The sequence below is a fragment of the Spinacia oleracea genome, chromosome 4 (genome assembly GCF_020520425.1).
Source record: "Spinacia oleracea cultivar Varoflay chromosome 4, BTI_SOV_V1, whole genome shotgun sequence".
In the NCBI taxonomy this organism is placed as follows: domain Eukaryota; kingdom Viridiplantae; phylum Streptophyta; class Magnoliopsida; order Caryophyllales; family Amaranthaceae; genus Spinacia; species Spinacia oleracea.
Genome location: NC_079490.1, coordinates 103,360,236 through 103,375,946, shown reverse-complemented (window position 1 = coordinate 103,375,946; position 15,711 = coordinate 103,360,236). Strand labels below are relative to the sequence as shown.

The 15,711-nt window shown below is 37.9% G+C and overlaps 1 long non-coding RNA gene across 1 annotated transcript; it reads right to left on the bottom strand.

Moving 5' to 3' along the window:
* Nucleotides 1–12,415: 12,415 nt before the first annotated feature.
* LOC130459833 (uncharacterized) lies at nt 12,416–13,111 on the bottom strand. Its single transcript, XR_008919501.1, has 2 exons — nt 12,739–13,111; nt 12,416–12,649 (listed from the first exon to the last, which is right to left on the bottom strand). It is a non-coding gene; the product is annotated as an uncharacterized lncRNA (long non-coding RNA).
* Nucleotides 13,112–15,711: the final 2,600 nt, after the last annotated feature.

Below are 15,711 nucleotides of genomic sequence, written 5' to 3'. Positions count from 1 at the left end.
GATGTTGCGTACGCACTCAGTGCTACGAGCAGATACCAGTCAGACCCAGGAGAGGCGCATTGGACTGCTGCCAAGAATATTCTGAAGTACCTGAAAAGGCACAAAAATGACTTCCTGGTCTATGGTGGAGATGATGAATTAATTGTTAAAGGCTATACAGACGCAAGTTTCCAAACCGACAAAGATGATTTCAGATCACAGTCTGGGTTTGTCTTCTGCCTCAACAGAGGTGCAGTAAGCTGGAAAAGTGCTAAGCAAAGCACCATTGCGGATTCTACAACTGAAGCGGAGTACATTGCTGCACATGAAGCAGCAAAGGAAGCTATATGGCTAAGGAAGTTCATAGGTGAACTTGGTGTAGTCCCCTCCATTAAAGGACCAATAGCCCTGTATTGTGATAATAACGGAGCTATTGCACAGGCAAAGGAGCCTAGACACCACCAGAGAGTCAAGCATGTACTTCGTAGATTTCACCTTCTACGAGAGTTCGTTGAAAGAAAAGAAGTCGAGATAAACAAAATTGGAACTGATGACAACATATCAGATCCATTGACTAAACCTCTGCCGCAGGCGAAGCACAACTCGCACACTGCAGCTATGGGAATCAAGCATATTGGAGAATGGCTTTGATATCCCTGTTTAATGTTTTAAAGTTTTAGAGTTTAAATCTTTGTAAAACATTATTGGTTAATCATTCACAACAAATGAAAAGAATTCATTTTTCCATTTAATTTGTGGTTTATTAAATGATGAGTCCCTTCAATTTGACGATATATTCAAGATAGACTGTCAGGACCAGTCCTGTGACTAAGAAATGTCTATCAAGTGAACTTGAATGTCAAAGGTTGAAAATGGTCCCTAGTCGGAGTTTTCTATAAAATTGGACGCATAGAAAACGTTAGACGATTAGAATGCAAGATGACTAGTAGTTCTGGTTCTTGAACTATGTGGACATGGCAATGTCATAATCATTTGCATAGATACTTACTTTGGGAAGACTAGTATCGGACAAGACCTATGAAACTTTGCTGTAAGAGATGAAAATCTGTCATAAGTAAATTTCATTAAAATTATTAGACACTAAATCCTCAATACCTGAGTGATTTGAGATTACTTGTTTGAGAACTGGTTGCTTTGACGTTGACCAACCATCGCACCGTAAAAGGAGGCTATAAAGGCAACGCTCAGGTAATCACCTATCAAACGAAGTCTAATCTCAAGATCGCAAGATTGGGATTGTCCTCCCATAAATCGGGATGAGATGCTTAAAAGTTGTACAAGGCCACTCGGAGAGCTAGAAACTGTGAAATGCATGGCCGTGCTCGGATGAATCATAGGCTATGATTATCTGTCTATTTGATCAGTTGAACTCTGAAACCGAGGAACACCTCTGGACGTAATAAGGATGACAACTCTTACCTTATGTTCAAGAGCAAGCATCGAGCGACAAAGGAATTAGGAAATGCACACTTGTCCCTAAGGACAAGTGGGAGACTGAAGGAAATAATGCCCTTGGTCCAAGTATGCATTCTATGTTAAGTCTAATAAGTGCGGTTCAGTATTAATTAACAAGTTAATAATTCAGTGAGATCAAGTGAGCTGAATGCCTAGCTAGAGGCCGCTTCAGTTCAAGTGGAATTAATGATATTAATCCACAGCTTACTCTTGACTGAACCCGTAGGGTCACACAAATAGTACGTAAACGGATCAAGTATTTAATGGCATTAAATACTCCATCTATGGATATTCGGAGTCGACGGATCTTGGTTTCAGTGGGAGCTGAGATCGTCACAGGCAAGAAATGAATGCTCCGGAAACGATGATATTGCCGGAAACGGAAATATGGATCGTATCGGAAATATAAATATTATCCAAGTCGTAGATGTTGCCTGAAACGGAAACATGGTACGTATCGGAAAATATTATCGGAAATGGAAATATTGCCGGAATCGGAAATATTGCCGGAAACGGAAATATTGCCAGAATCGGAAATATTTTTGGAATCGGAAAATAATTCCGGAAACGGAAATATTAAATATTTGTTCGAAACGGAAATTAATTCCGGAATCGGAAATATTAAATATTGTTCGTATCGGAAATGAATTCCGGAATCGGGAAATTAATCGGAAGCGTATCGTACGAATTAGCATCGAACGAGGGCTGCCAGACGAAGGCCCAGCACGAAGCCGGGCCATCGCCCAGCAAGCCAGCGCGCTACAACGCACCAGCCAAGGCTGCGCCAGGCCCACCGCAAGGCAGGCCCAGCGCGCGCTAACGCTGCGGCAGCGTGTGGGCCTCGTGGCAATGGGCTGCGAGCTCGCGGGCTGCGCGCGCGCGCATGGCGCCCCTCGTGGGCTGCTGTGCATGCGTGTGTGTGTTTGTGTGCTATACAAATCCTAAAGCTATCAGGTTTCGACATATGATTAAATTCCTAAACCTAAAAGGATGAATTAATTAAAATAAGAATTCTATTAGGATTCTAGTTTAATTAATTCGTATCCTAAGAGGATTACAATTCCCTTTCCATACCTCTATAAATAAAGGCCTAGGGTCATTATTTTGTATAGAGTATTCAAGTATTCAAAGTGATTTTTGAGAGCAAAAATTCAGTCATACAATTGCCTATATTAGCCGAAAATTCTAAGTACCTTAAGGGCGATCCTAGTTGGTCAAGCTTAAGGCGGATCCGGACGTGCTGTGGACTATCTACGGAGGGAGGACACTTGGAGTCCTATAGATTTGTTCTTGTTCGGTTCGGGCGCAGCTAGGGAAGGCACGCAACAAAGTGTATGCATCTAAACTATGCTAAATGATTATGTGTAAATAATATGCTTTCCTGGCTTTATGGTTTTTCCGCATGATTTATGAATTGTCATATGTATCATAACCTAACATTTCAAGGCCCATGGCCCATAGGGAATGTTATGATAGTGACACATGTCATTATCTAATGAACTGACCAATCATATGGAATCATTCTAGGGTTTCCCCCCAAAAAGGGGAGACTATATATATACTCAATTCACAAGGAATTGAAACAGAATTCTAGATAGAGAAACATCCTACAATTTATACTTAATGCTTTCCGTTCATTAATTACTTCTTCCAAAAAACCTTTGTCTTACTTAAGCATCGGAGGGAATATTCCTTCGGGAATATTCTTGTTTTGTAGGTACGCCGCCGATGTGGACTGGACTCAACACTACGTGGAACCTGATACCTCCTCGTCATCATCCAAAGGAAAAACTCCCACAACACCAACTTTCCGACATTGACTGTCGTTTTCCGGCGATTGACCGTCACGTGCACCTCACATAATGTATGAGTTGGCTAATTACACCCCTCTTCCCTCCAAATTCCCTACTATAAAAGCTTATAAAAACAACGAAAATAAATCTCTCTGTTTCTTCCTCCCCAAACCCAGAAATAGTGTGAAAGAAAAAAAAATCTGCAAGAAATTTCGGGTATTTTGCAGGTACGTAGTGGATTATTATCTCGAATCACTATCATAATTCGAGGGTGTTCGTCAAGCATTGGGTATGATTGGTGTTGTAATTTTGTGGATTTTTAGTGTAGAAAAATTAGGGGATTTTTCCCCAAATCTATAAATTCAATTGAGGTGGATTGACATTTGAAAGAGCTACATAATCGTTGCTCAGTTGCTCATAAGGCATTTCAACTATAAAATCATAAACAGACTTTTCCAAGAAGATCAAGTATACATCCATAATGCTCAATCTTCCATGTTATGAAACAAATAGGGACCTTCTTCAACATATATGTAAATTCAATTAAATGGAAGCCATATTTTCTGCAATATGTAACAAACACCATCCAACTCAATTGAATTTATAAATTTGGGGGAAAAAATCCTAATTTTTCTACACTTAAAATCCACAAAATTACAACACCAATCATACCCAATTCTTGACGAACACCCTCGAATTATGATGGGGATTCGATTCGAGATAATAATCCACAAGGTACTTGCAAAATACCCGAAGTTCTTGCAGATTTTTTTTTCTTTCACACTATTTCTGTGGGTAATTGGGGGGGAAGAAACAGAGGGATAAATTTTGTTTTTGATAATTTTTTAAATTTTTTTAGCTTTTATAGTATGGAATTTGGAGGGAAGATGGGGTGTAATTAGCCAACTCATGCCTCACGTGAGGTGCATGTGGCGGTCAACCGTCGGAAAATGGAAGTCAATGTCAGAAAATTGGCTTTGGTTGTCTCTCACAAGAAAAAAATTGTTTAAGGTATGATTTCACCAAAAAAATAATATAAGGTCCTTTCTCGCAAAATTTGAGTTATAAAAGGTCATTTTTGGCAAATTTGCCTTAAAAATAATTCATGCCGCACAAAATTTTAGGCAATTTAATTGACTTATTAATTTATTAGGTGGTACTCCAGTTAATAGTGGGTATTTTTTTTAATATAGTTAGTGGAAAAAGTGTCAAATAAAGTGATGGGGGGTGGGGGTGGGGGTGGGTTGAATATACGGAGTATATGTGGGTCATGGTTAAGGGAGAGAAATGATATACTCCCTCCGTCCCAGATTAGTTGTTACACTTTTCTTTTTCATCCGTTCTAAATTAGTTGTTACACTTCTAAATTAGGAATGATCCCACAATTATTTTATTTTCTCTCTCTTCTCACTAAATTTTTTTTGTCCTCGCACCCTCTCTCATTCAATTAAAAAAAATACCACACTAACTCCTTTCACGTCTACTTTTCCAATAAAATAACAATTGATAACCAAACAACCACTTATCACCTAAAACTTTGTGCAAAGGTAAGTGTAACGACTAAATTGGGACGGATGGAGTAATATTAGTAAAAGAATTCTATTTATAGAAACGGGGGGAATATTAAGGGACGGCTTTATAAGAAAAGCGGGGCAAGTATTAAGGGACGGATGGATATCTAATCCCAATTTTTTAACGAATTTTTCATGAAATACCCCTGAGTTTTTGCAAAATTCACCAAATGCCCATCCCGACTTTCGGAAATTCACCAAATGCCCTCCACTTTTTAACAAATACACTACATACCCTTAATGAGTATTTTCTGTCAATTCTATTAGATTTCCATCAACTTCACCCTTAATTAACTTTATTAATACGTACTTATCTAATTACCCTAATTAAATTTAAAAATAAAAAATATTTTTCTCTCACCATCTTCCATTCTTTTTCCCAGTGAAAACCATGGCATTCATGGTAGCTCACCATCATGGGCGTCCCCTTTCTCTCTCCTCATCCACTTCACTGCCCCTATTCCTCTCTCCTCTTATCTTCACTCCCACCACCAGCTCTGCGAGTCCCTGGATCGAATTGTTCACGCGTGTATGCTTAGAGAACTTTGTTCCTCCTGATGGGCATTGTTCCTCCTAGTGGGTATTGTTCCTGCTGCATCACCACCTCTTCGAGTCCCTGACAGGTTTTACTCCAAAAAAATAGACAATACCACCCTTCAATCAAATCAAATTCACATTATTACTCGACGAAACTCGACCGACATTGTTGCTCAAAATCTCATCCAAATACCTGAACAAACTCTCAAGTTCAACCTTGATTTCTATTTATCGTTGAATTGAAAAGTATAAATCTAGGATTTTGCAAAGCTGGTTTACCAAAAATTGTGGAATTTCAAGTGTAAAAACGGTGATATGAAACGATGTACTAAATTTGAGAGATACTTTAGCAAAATTAAGGACCGAGAAGAGAAGAGAAAACCGTCGGTCGAGCCCCGACCGATAATGCATGCTACTGCCTCACCTTCATCTACACTCTCATATCAATTCTCTCTCTCCTCCTCGCTGCCATCGCCGCTTGCCATCGCCGGTAACTCAGATCGGATCGGACTAAAAAGGGCGGATTCCCCGTGTTTGCGGAGTTGAATACTATGGTGGAGGTGCAGATGGGGAAGATCAAGACAGGGAGAGAGGAGAGGGATTCGACATCCATGGAAGAGGAGAAATGGAAGATAAAAGGGGCGAGTTAGGAGGAAGGTTAGTGGTGGGTTTGATTTTTTTTAAATAGTTAATTAGGTTAATTATGAGTTAATTAGTTTAGTTAAGGAAAAGTTAACGGAGCTAACGAAAAACTTTCATTAAGGACATCTTGTGTATTAATCTTATAAATAAGGGTATCTAGTGTATTTGTTAAAAAGTGGAGGGTGTCATTTGGTGAATTTCTGAAAGTCGAGGGGCATTTGGTGAATTTTGCAAAAAATCGAGGGTATTTAATGAAAAACCTGTTTTTTTAATCTAATACCTTTTAAAAAACAAGGAGTTCAAAATTAATTTTACTACTCCCTCCGTTCCTTAATGTTCTTCCCGGTTAAAATCGAGGAGGGGATTAAGAAAGATGAAATCTTGATATGATTGGGTGTAAGAGTAATGATTGGGGGTAACAGATTCTACATTTTGGAATAAATGAAAGAGAGAGAAGAAAATAAAAGGGAGAGATTTTATTAAAAGAATCATAAAATAAAGTGGGTGACTGAATTGTGGGGTGTGAATAAATTGAATAAGATGGGTGGGGAAATCAATGGGAATAATATTGGGTATGTGGATGGAATAAATGTAGGATATGATAGGAAATTAAATTGTAGATTGAGGGTATTTTTGTAAAAAAAGAAGATTGTTAGAAATAGTAAAGATTTCAACTCGGAAGAACAAAAAGGAACGCCAAATCGGGAAACGGAAAGAACATTTAGGAACGGAGAGAGTATTTAATAACAGGGAAGTTTAAAGGCCATTTAGGCCATGTTCGGCAAAACTAGCGATAGCGGATAGCTTTTAATGGTTGGGTAGTGGGTAGCTGTTAGAGTAGAGGGTAGCGATCAACTAGTAGCGGGGATCGGAAGAGGTTATCTGTCAAAGTAACGGTTGATAAAATGAGTGTTTGGCAAAAGTAGCGGTTGAAATAGAAAAATATAATATCATATCCAATAATTATCATGCTTGTATCCATCTAGAAAACTAACTAGTGAAATACATTTTTTCACACCCAATGTATATTTTAATCAATAACTAGTTTTAAACCTACGTAGACGCATACTTAAATTTTTCTTACTAATTTATAGAAGTACGAATTATGAGCGTGCATACTCTTCTTCCAATTTTTGATAAACAACTAATTACATAATAAAAAGGCATATAACTTCATCAGGGCCAAATACCAAATTTTGAAGATTACATTTTTCATAATGCAAATTGTAAAGTTTGGAAGGTTAAGAAAGTTCAAATTGTAGAGTTTGGAAGGTTAAGAAAGTTCAAATTGTAGAGTTTGGAAGGTTAAGAAAGTTTGATACCAGTAATTCATATCGCCAAATTAACTAAAACTAGAAAATAATAAAGTCCTACAATACAAAATATCAACTCAAATGAATCACCGAAAACAAGATCAAAGTAAAGTAACCAGCCTATTAAAAAAAAGTAACCAACCTATAAGAACCATTTAAGGAAAAAGAATACATTTTATTTCCCACACCGCTAATACAAATGTTGTAACGCTATCATTTCTAACGTTTGGTATAATCAACCAAAACGCTACTTCAAACTCTACCCGCTACTCTACCCGCTATCTTATCAAACAGTCATAATTTGTCCAACTAGCTTTTTGACTTTGTCAAAACACTCCCCGCTACTCCAAATACTGCCACCGAAAAGGGCCTTAGAGTGCAAAATGGCCTCTTTCAACATTCCACATTTTTTCCCTTCTTTTTATCTTAAGCTACGTTTCCTCTCATAAAAAAATTAACAGCAAGTTTTCTTCTCTGGAAAATCCATTCCCCTGTTCCTATTTCAAAAGAGAAAAAACTACCTTATTATGTTACTTCTCAATCTCTCATATCGTTTCATTCTCTTACATATAAATTAAGTGAAAATCTGATTATAATACAATTACGATTGAGGTTCCTCATTTAACTTCGATTCAAATGATTGTCTGATTTGCAAAGCATGAAAAGTGTTCATCTATAATTCTCTGGATTTTGGCCCTTGTATATTTCGGTTTTCCCTCTTTTTATATTAGCATTATGTCTCAATGCTACGTGTGTTGGATTTTGATGAATATTTTCAAGGTTCTGCCATTTTTCTTGCCTTTTATCCCTTGAGTTTTTGGATATCGGTATTGTAGGAACATATAGATGCATAAAGCGCAATTTCAGGAAACAATTTCCTAACATCTATCACAGGATCTCATGCATAACAATAGTATAGATCAGATTAAGTCGAAAGAATAATCACCTTTGAAGCGTGTTCTCCCGTTCGTATGCAAGCTTCGAAGATCTTAGAGCCCCACTTGTTGCTCCTCTACTCAGTCCACAAGCACGAATTGAATCCCACGTATGCTAGTACGGAAGAGAACGATCACAATATGTCTCTTGCTTTGTTTGGGATGTACGGCGTTTAGAGAATGACAGTTAGGGTTTTTGTGTTTTCCTTTTGTGTCAGATATTCAATCACCTAGTTTCTAAATCCCTGACATTATAACTATTATAATGTGAGAGTTTTAGGTTAACACAAAACTAAAGCCCAACATTCTTCCCTTAACAGACCGGTTGCCATCGGGCCTTTTGGGCCCATTCCAATTAATGCTTATATGTGTGACCTTATAGGATTAATATATTTTAGTTGTAGGTCCAATCAATATTGTCCTGCTAATCACATTTATTCTCTAGCAAGCAAATATGATTACTAAAATAATTAACTTATTATCTTCATAATTAATTCCTATTTATATTTAGTAATTGCCGGAAATGTCTAAGGACATAATTCCTTCAATCTCCCACTTGTCCGAAGACAAGAACGCAATGCTAAATTCCTTAAGTCTCTTAATGCCAAAATTTGATAACACACTGTTATTCTCAAATTCTAGTTTCTTGATCGCCGAGTTCGAACTGTTCAAATATAGATTAACTTTTAATCCCATTCCGCATGGCCATGCAATTTTCAGTTCTCGCTCATCAAGAGGCCCAGACACCATTCCTATCAAATAGGAGGACTTATTCACTCTTGTATGACCATAACTCCCACTCAATTCTTAGCCCACCTGATCACTGCTTTTATAACCTCCTTTTACGGCGCGGCGTTTAACAGAGTCAAGGTTAAACTAATTGTCTCATGGTTATTAAGACATACTCATGTCTAAGGAATCCACTAAATATAGAATTTTGATTCTACTTTTAGAATCTAGTTAGGTCAAGTCTCAATGCATCAAGTATACATCCATATAATCAATTAGACATCCCTATGTCTCCATAGCCCATGGAACTGCACTATCAATTAATTACATGCTAGTCTTCTCATAAATCACTTATGTCCAATTTAGTGATTCAGACTAGGGACTTAATAAGTTGTGATTTCAGTTCACTTTATAGGGTTCCATTATCAAAACGTTTTCGATAATCCTATTTGAAAACACAAGTTATTTGGACATTTTATTTAATACTAAACCAAACAATTAAATAAGAATGAACTTTTATTAATAAACATTCAAAGCATAATAAATGTCTTTACAATTGTAAACATAAAGTAAACAAACTAAAGCCATTCTCCCATATGCCTAAGCCCCATAGACCTAGTATGACTCTCATGCTTAGGTTGAGCAAGCGGTTTAGTCAGAGGATCAGCCACGTTATCCTCAGTATGAACCTTGCTTACTTTCACATCCCCTCTTTCAACGATCTCTCGAATAAGATGGAATCTCCTGAGCACATGTTTGGATTTTTGGTGCCATCTGGGTTCCTTGGACTGGGAAATGGCACCATTGTTGTCACAATACAACTCAATGCCATTTTCAATGCTAGGAACTACACCAAGTTCACTAATGAACTTTTTGATCCAAACAGCTTCTTTTGCTGCATCACTTGCTGCAATATACTCAACCTCTGTTGTAGAATCTGCGATGGTACTCTGCTTAGAACTCTTCCAGCTCACAGCCCCTCCATTGAGACAAAATATGAAACCAGATTGTGATCGGAAATCATCTTTGTCACTTTCGAAGCTTGCATCGGTGTATCCAGTGGCAACCAACTCATTATCTCCACCATAGACCAAGAAATCATCCTTAGTCCTTCTTAAGTACTTAAGGATATTCTTTGCTGCCATCCAATGCCCCTCTCCTGGGTTTGACTGGTATCTGCTGCACATACTCAAAGCATATGCAACATCCGGTCGAGTGCATACCATGGCATACATAATGGACCCTACTGCAGAGGCATAAGGGACATTACTCATGCGCTTGACCTCATCAGGTGTCGAAGGACACTGAGTCTTGCCAAGTGAAATGCCATGTTGCATGGGAATGAAACCTCTTTTGGAGTTTTCCAGCTTGAATCTTGCAAGAACCTTATCAATATAAGTCTCTTGGCTAAGTCCAATCAGCCTTTTGGATCTATCTCTATGGATCCTTATTCCCAAGATGTACTCAGCTTCTCCTAGGTCTTTCATGGAAAAACAACTTTTAAGCCATTCCTTGACTGACTCAAGCATGGTCTTGTCGTTTCCTATGAGAAGTATGTCATCCACATACAAGACCAGGAAAGCAATACTACTCCCACTCAACTTCTTGTATATACAAGATTCCTCTTCATTTCTGAGGAAGCCAAAAGATTTGACTGCCTCATCAAATCTGAGGTTCCAACTCCGGGATGCTTGCTTAAGCCCATAAATGGACTTCTTAAGCTTGCAAACTTTTCTTGGACTGTTTGGATCTTCAAAACCTTGTGGTTGTGTCATGTACACATCCTCTTTCAAGAACCCATTCAAGAAAGCGGTTTTGACGTCCATCTGCCAGATCTCATAGTCATGAAAGGCAGCAATCGCAAGAATTGTCCTAATGGATTTCAGCATGGCTACTGGTGAGAAGGTTTCATCATAGTCAATACCATGAATTTGTCTAAAACCTTTTGCCACTAGTCTTGCCTTAAAGACATCAATGTTTTCATCTTTGTCCTTTTTCAGTTTGAAAATCCATTTGCAACCTATGGGTTTAACCCCATCAGGCAAAGCAACCAAGTCCCATACTTGATTTTCAAACATCGAATCCATTTCGGATCTCATGGCTTCAAGCCATTTCTCGGAGTCTTGACTCGTCAAAGCATTTGTGTAGCTAGTAGGTTCCTCATGTTCTAAAATCTCTATTTCAGAACTTTCAGTCAAAAGGAAATCAATATATCTCTTTGACGGAATAACGGTCCTACTAGACCTACGTTGGGGAACAACAGGAGAAGTTTCCACCTCATTAGGTTGAGGGACTTCGCATGGATTATCTCCAAGTGGGACGGTAGAAGGCGCATGAATGGAATGCACCGCCTCCTGAGCATTTTCATGCTGGGTCGTCTCTGGCAAGGTGTGAACCTCATCCATTTGTTGCTCATCTCGAATTTCTTCGAGATATACATTACTCCCACTTGTTTTTCTGGAAATAAACTCCTTTTCTAGAAAGACACCGTCGCGAGCAACAAACACTTTGTTTTCGCTTTGGTTGTAGAAGTAGTATCCCTTAGTCTGTTTTGGGTAACCCACAAAAAGACACTTATCGGACTTGGGTGAAAGCTTATCAGAAAGTAAACGTTTTACATAAACTTCACAACCCCATGTCCTTAGAAAAGAAAATTTTGGAACTTTTCCAGTCCACATCTCATATGGCGTCTTTTCTACTGCTTTGGACGGAGCTCTGTTGAGTGTGAATGCCACTGTTTCAAGCGCAAATCCCCAAAATGAGGCAGGAAGGTTAGCAAGACTCATCATGGACCGAACCATATCTAATAGAGTTCGGTTCCTTCTTTCGGAAACCCCATTCAACTGTGGTGTCCCTGGTGGAGTCAATTGCGAAAGTATTCCACAATCTTTCAAATGATCACCAAACTCTTGAGATAAATATTCACCACCACGATCGGATCGCAATGCTTTAATTTTCTTTCCAAGTTGGTTTTGTACTTCATTTTGGAATTCCTTGAACTTTTCAAAGGATTCCGACTTATGCCCCATGAGGTAAACATATCCAAATCTGCTCAAATCATCAGTAAAAGTAATGAAATACCCGTACCCTCCCCTAGCCAAAGTACTCATAGGTCCGCATACATCAGTATGTATGAGGGCTAAAAGATCATTGGCCCTTTCACTTGAGCCTGTGAAAGGAGACTTTGTCATTTTCCCCATTAAGCAAAACTCATATACTTCAAATGATTCAAAATCAAATGATTTGAGAATTCCATCCTTATGAAGTTTCTCTATGCGCTTTGAGCTTATGTGGCCTAATCGACAATGCCATAGGTAAGTAGGGTTCAAATCATTTGGTTTGTGTTTCTTGTTTTCTATGTGATAGATATGGTTTTGTAAGTCTAGTACATACAAACCATTTGATAATTTAGCAGAGACATAGAACATACCATTCAAATATGCTGAACAACAATTATTCATAATTTGAAATGAAAAACCTTCCGAATCCAAAATCGGAATAGAAATTATGTTCTTGGTAATAACTGGAACGTAATAACAATTATAAAGTTCTAATATTAAACCAGAAGGCAAGCGTAAACTATAATCTCCTACAGCTAAAGCAGCAACTCTTGCTCCATTGCCTACTCGGAGATCCACTTCGCCTTTGCTCAAGCTCCTACTTCTTTTTAGTCCCTGCACATTACCAATAATGTGAGATCCACAAGCGGTATCAAATACCCAAGAAGCAGTTGTAGCTAAATTAACTTCTATGACATAGATACCTGAAGTTAAAGCACCAGTCTTCTTATCCTCCAGATACTTGGGGCAGTTCCTCTTCCAATGACCAATCTTGTGGCAGTGGTAGCACTCATGTTGAGCAGCTACCTTAGCCTTGGGAGTGGCCTTTGGCTTGGTTGAAGAGTTCTCATTGGCAACTACCTTGCCCTTGTTCTTCTTCATGGGAGCCCCTTTCTTCTTGAACTGCTTACCTACTAACCATTAGAACATCCTTATGTTTAGGTTTACTTGGTAAGTTTCTCTCAGCCTGAATTAGTGAACCATGCAACTCTTGCAGGGTAGCCTCCCCTCCTTGCATGTAGAAGTTCAACTTATAGTTATGAAAATCTTCAAGCAAGGATCTGATGACTATGTCAGTTGTCAGGTCCTTAGGATAAGGGAAGCCCAATTTCTCCATGGTCTGAAAATGTCCAATCAAATCGAACACATGCGGACCAACGGGCTTCCCCTCTTCCAACTTGGAATCCAGAAGTTTGCAGTTTGCTTCAAATCTCTCCAATCTAGCATTTTTCTGAAACAAAGTTTTCAGTTGCTGGATTATGCTGTAGGCATCCAGACCATCAAAACATTTTTGATACTCTGGTTCCATGCAAGCAAGCATCAAGCATGTTACTTGCAGGGAGTTATCCTCTAGAGTTTGTCTAGCTCGCCTTTGAGCTGCAGTAGCATTTTCTGGCAGGGGTTCAGGGAGAGGATTGTCAAGAACACTTTCTTTTCCTTCCGCTCTGAGAACAATTCTCACAGCCATTTGCCATTGTAGGAAGTTGGTAGCATTCAGTTTGTCTTTTTCAATTAGAGGGCGCAAGTTAAAAGTAGAGTTGTTTGCACCAGACATGATAACTACAATAAAAGGTAAAGCAAGGTTCAATATAATGTTTATCAAAAGTAGCAATTAAAAAAATTCAATTCACTACTACCCTTTATTCAAAATTAGAAGTCCCCATTGAATAAAGAATTAACCAAGATCCCCTCCCACTACAATCAAACGGACTTTGGCCCTGCTACTTTAATTTATAGTATTCGAGGTAAGTAAACATTTTACTAATTATAACTAATTATAACTCTTGGTAGACAGGTTAACAACTCTTTGTATTTTCCTATCTCTTAGCTTCAAAACCCAAAACTTTGTCTTTTGATAGTTTTGTTGAGTTAAACCAAACATTAACATGTAAGTTTCAAAAAACCTACCCTACTATCCCCGGAATTATAAGCAACACCCTGCTTTGGCAGAACCTATTACTCATGATCTAAGGCTTTATAGGTGTTGTATGGAAAAGCACTTAAACTCAATATTATTTGGGACCTAAGTTTACTATGTTGGTTAATTAAAAGTGAACACATTGCTTTAAATAACCACATACATAAACTCAATAAGCATTTTAAGGCAATATAACATGCATAAAAAATTAAATGTGATCCTAGTATGGCCCCTAAAAATATAAGCTTAAATCTTCTTGGGTTCCTGCTCATCTTTCTTGGATCTCAATCCTTGAATTTCTGATTGAACCTTCTTACTCCATCGAGCTCATAATACGAACTTTATAATCTAATTTAAACTTTTAAATTAAATTACAGCAATACAGAACGATGCGCAGATCGTATTTCAAAATTTACAAGAATACAAAACGATACGCAGATCGTATTTTCTATCCTATTTTAGGCTATACTAGTCACTTGCCTGTAACAAAATATCATATATATTCCATACACGCATATCATATAATATCAAAATATTATCATTCATTCACTTACTTAATTAAAGTAAATGACCCTAATTAACTATTAATCACATTAATAATTATCTTGTTTTTAATTAATTAGCCTAACTAACTTAAATAAATTCTAAAAACAATATTCTTGTTATTTTGATACAACCTATGAAATATATATGTAAAGGATCAAGTTAATCCTAAACGTCAAAAGACAAAAGAATTAAATGGTCTTCCTTTGCATGTTTTGGGAATGTGCTCGAAAAAGGAAAAAAAAAGGGTAAAGGCCCAAAGATATTGTTTGGGTCCGTAACCAATACTCAGCACCGCAACTCTTGCAGTACCTGACTACCTGCCTCCCTTTACGCAGCTTCCAACATCAGCGTGCAACCACCACCACGCAACGATTGCGTAGGTAGCGGGTGGTGCTGCTTGCGCCGCCTTTCTCAACTGTCCCCGACAACCCAGAACCCCTCGGGCTTCCTTCGCAGCAAGCCGCGCACAGAAAACATTACCGTCGTGGCCCACCTTCAGGTGGTTGCGCCACCCAGCCACGGTAAGAGCAACAATTGCTTCCCGTTTCTCCCACTCGATTCGTGCAACAATTTCCGTGAATTTGGTAAGATTTCAAGCAACAATTTGATTGAATTTAAGGTGTGTGATTTTCATAAAATTAGGGTTCATATTATAATTGGGCATAAACTGATTTTATGCACAATTAATTAATATTTTGGGCATAAATTGGGTACGAAATCGAATTAAATAAGCTAAATAATCAGATTATTTACGTATGAATTTCGAAATTTTCTTGGCAATTTTCAGATTTGTATTTACATGAAAATCAAATATTTTCATTGTATTTACGAGCATTGCGTATAGAATCAATATTGTATACATCCAAAACGATTAAAATCGATATTTTAATTTTTCCATATATCAAATTCTTTCGTAATTGAATCAAAATAATCAAGAATATGCATCAAAATTAAAACTTTAATCATGATCAAAATTAACGTATGCAAGGAGCTAACTGATACCACTGTAGGAACATATAGATGCATAAAGCGGAATTTCAGGAAACAATTTCCTAACATCTATCACAGGATCTCATGCATAACAATAGTATAGATCAGATTAAGTCGAAAGAATAATCACCTTTGAAGCGTGTTCTCCCGTTCGTATGCAAGCTTCGAAGATCTTAGAGCCCCACTTGTTGCTCCTCTACTCAGTCCACAAGCACGAATTGAA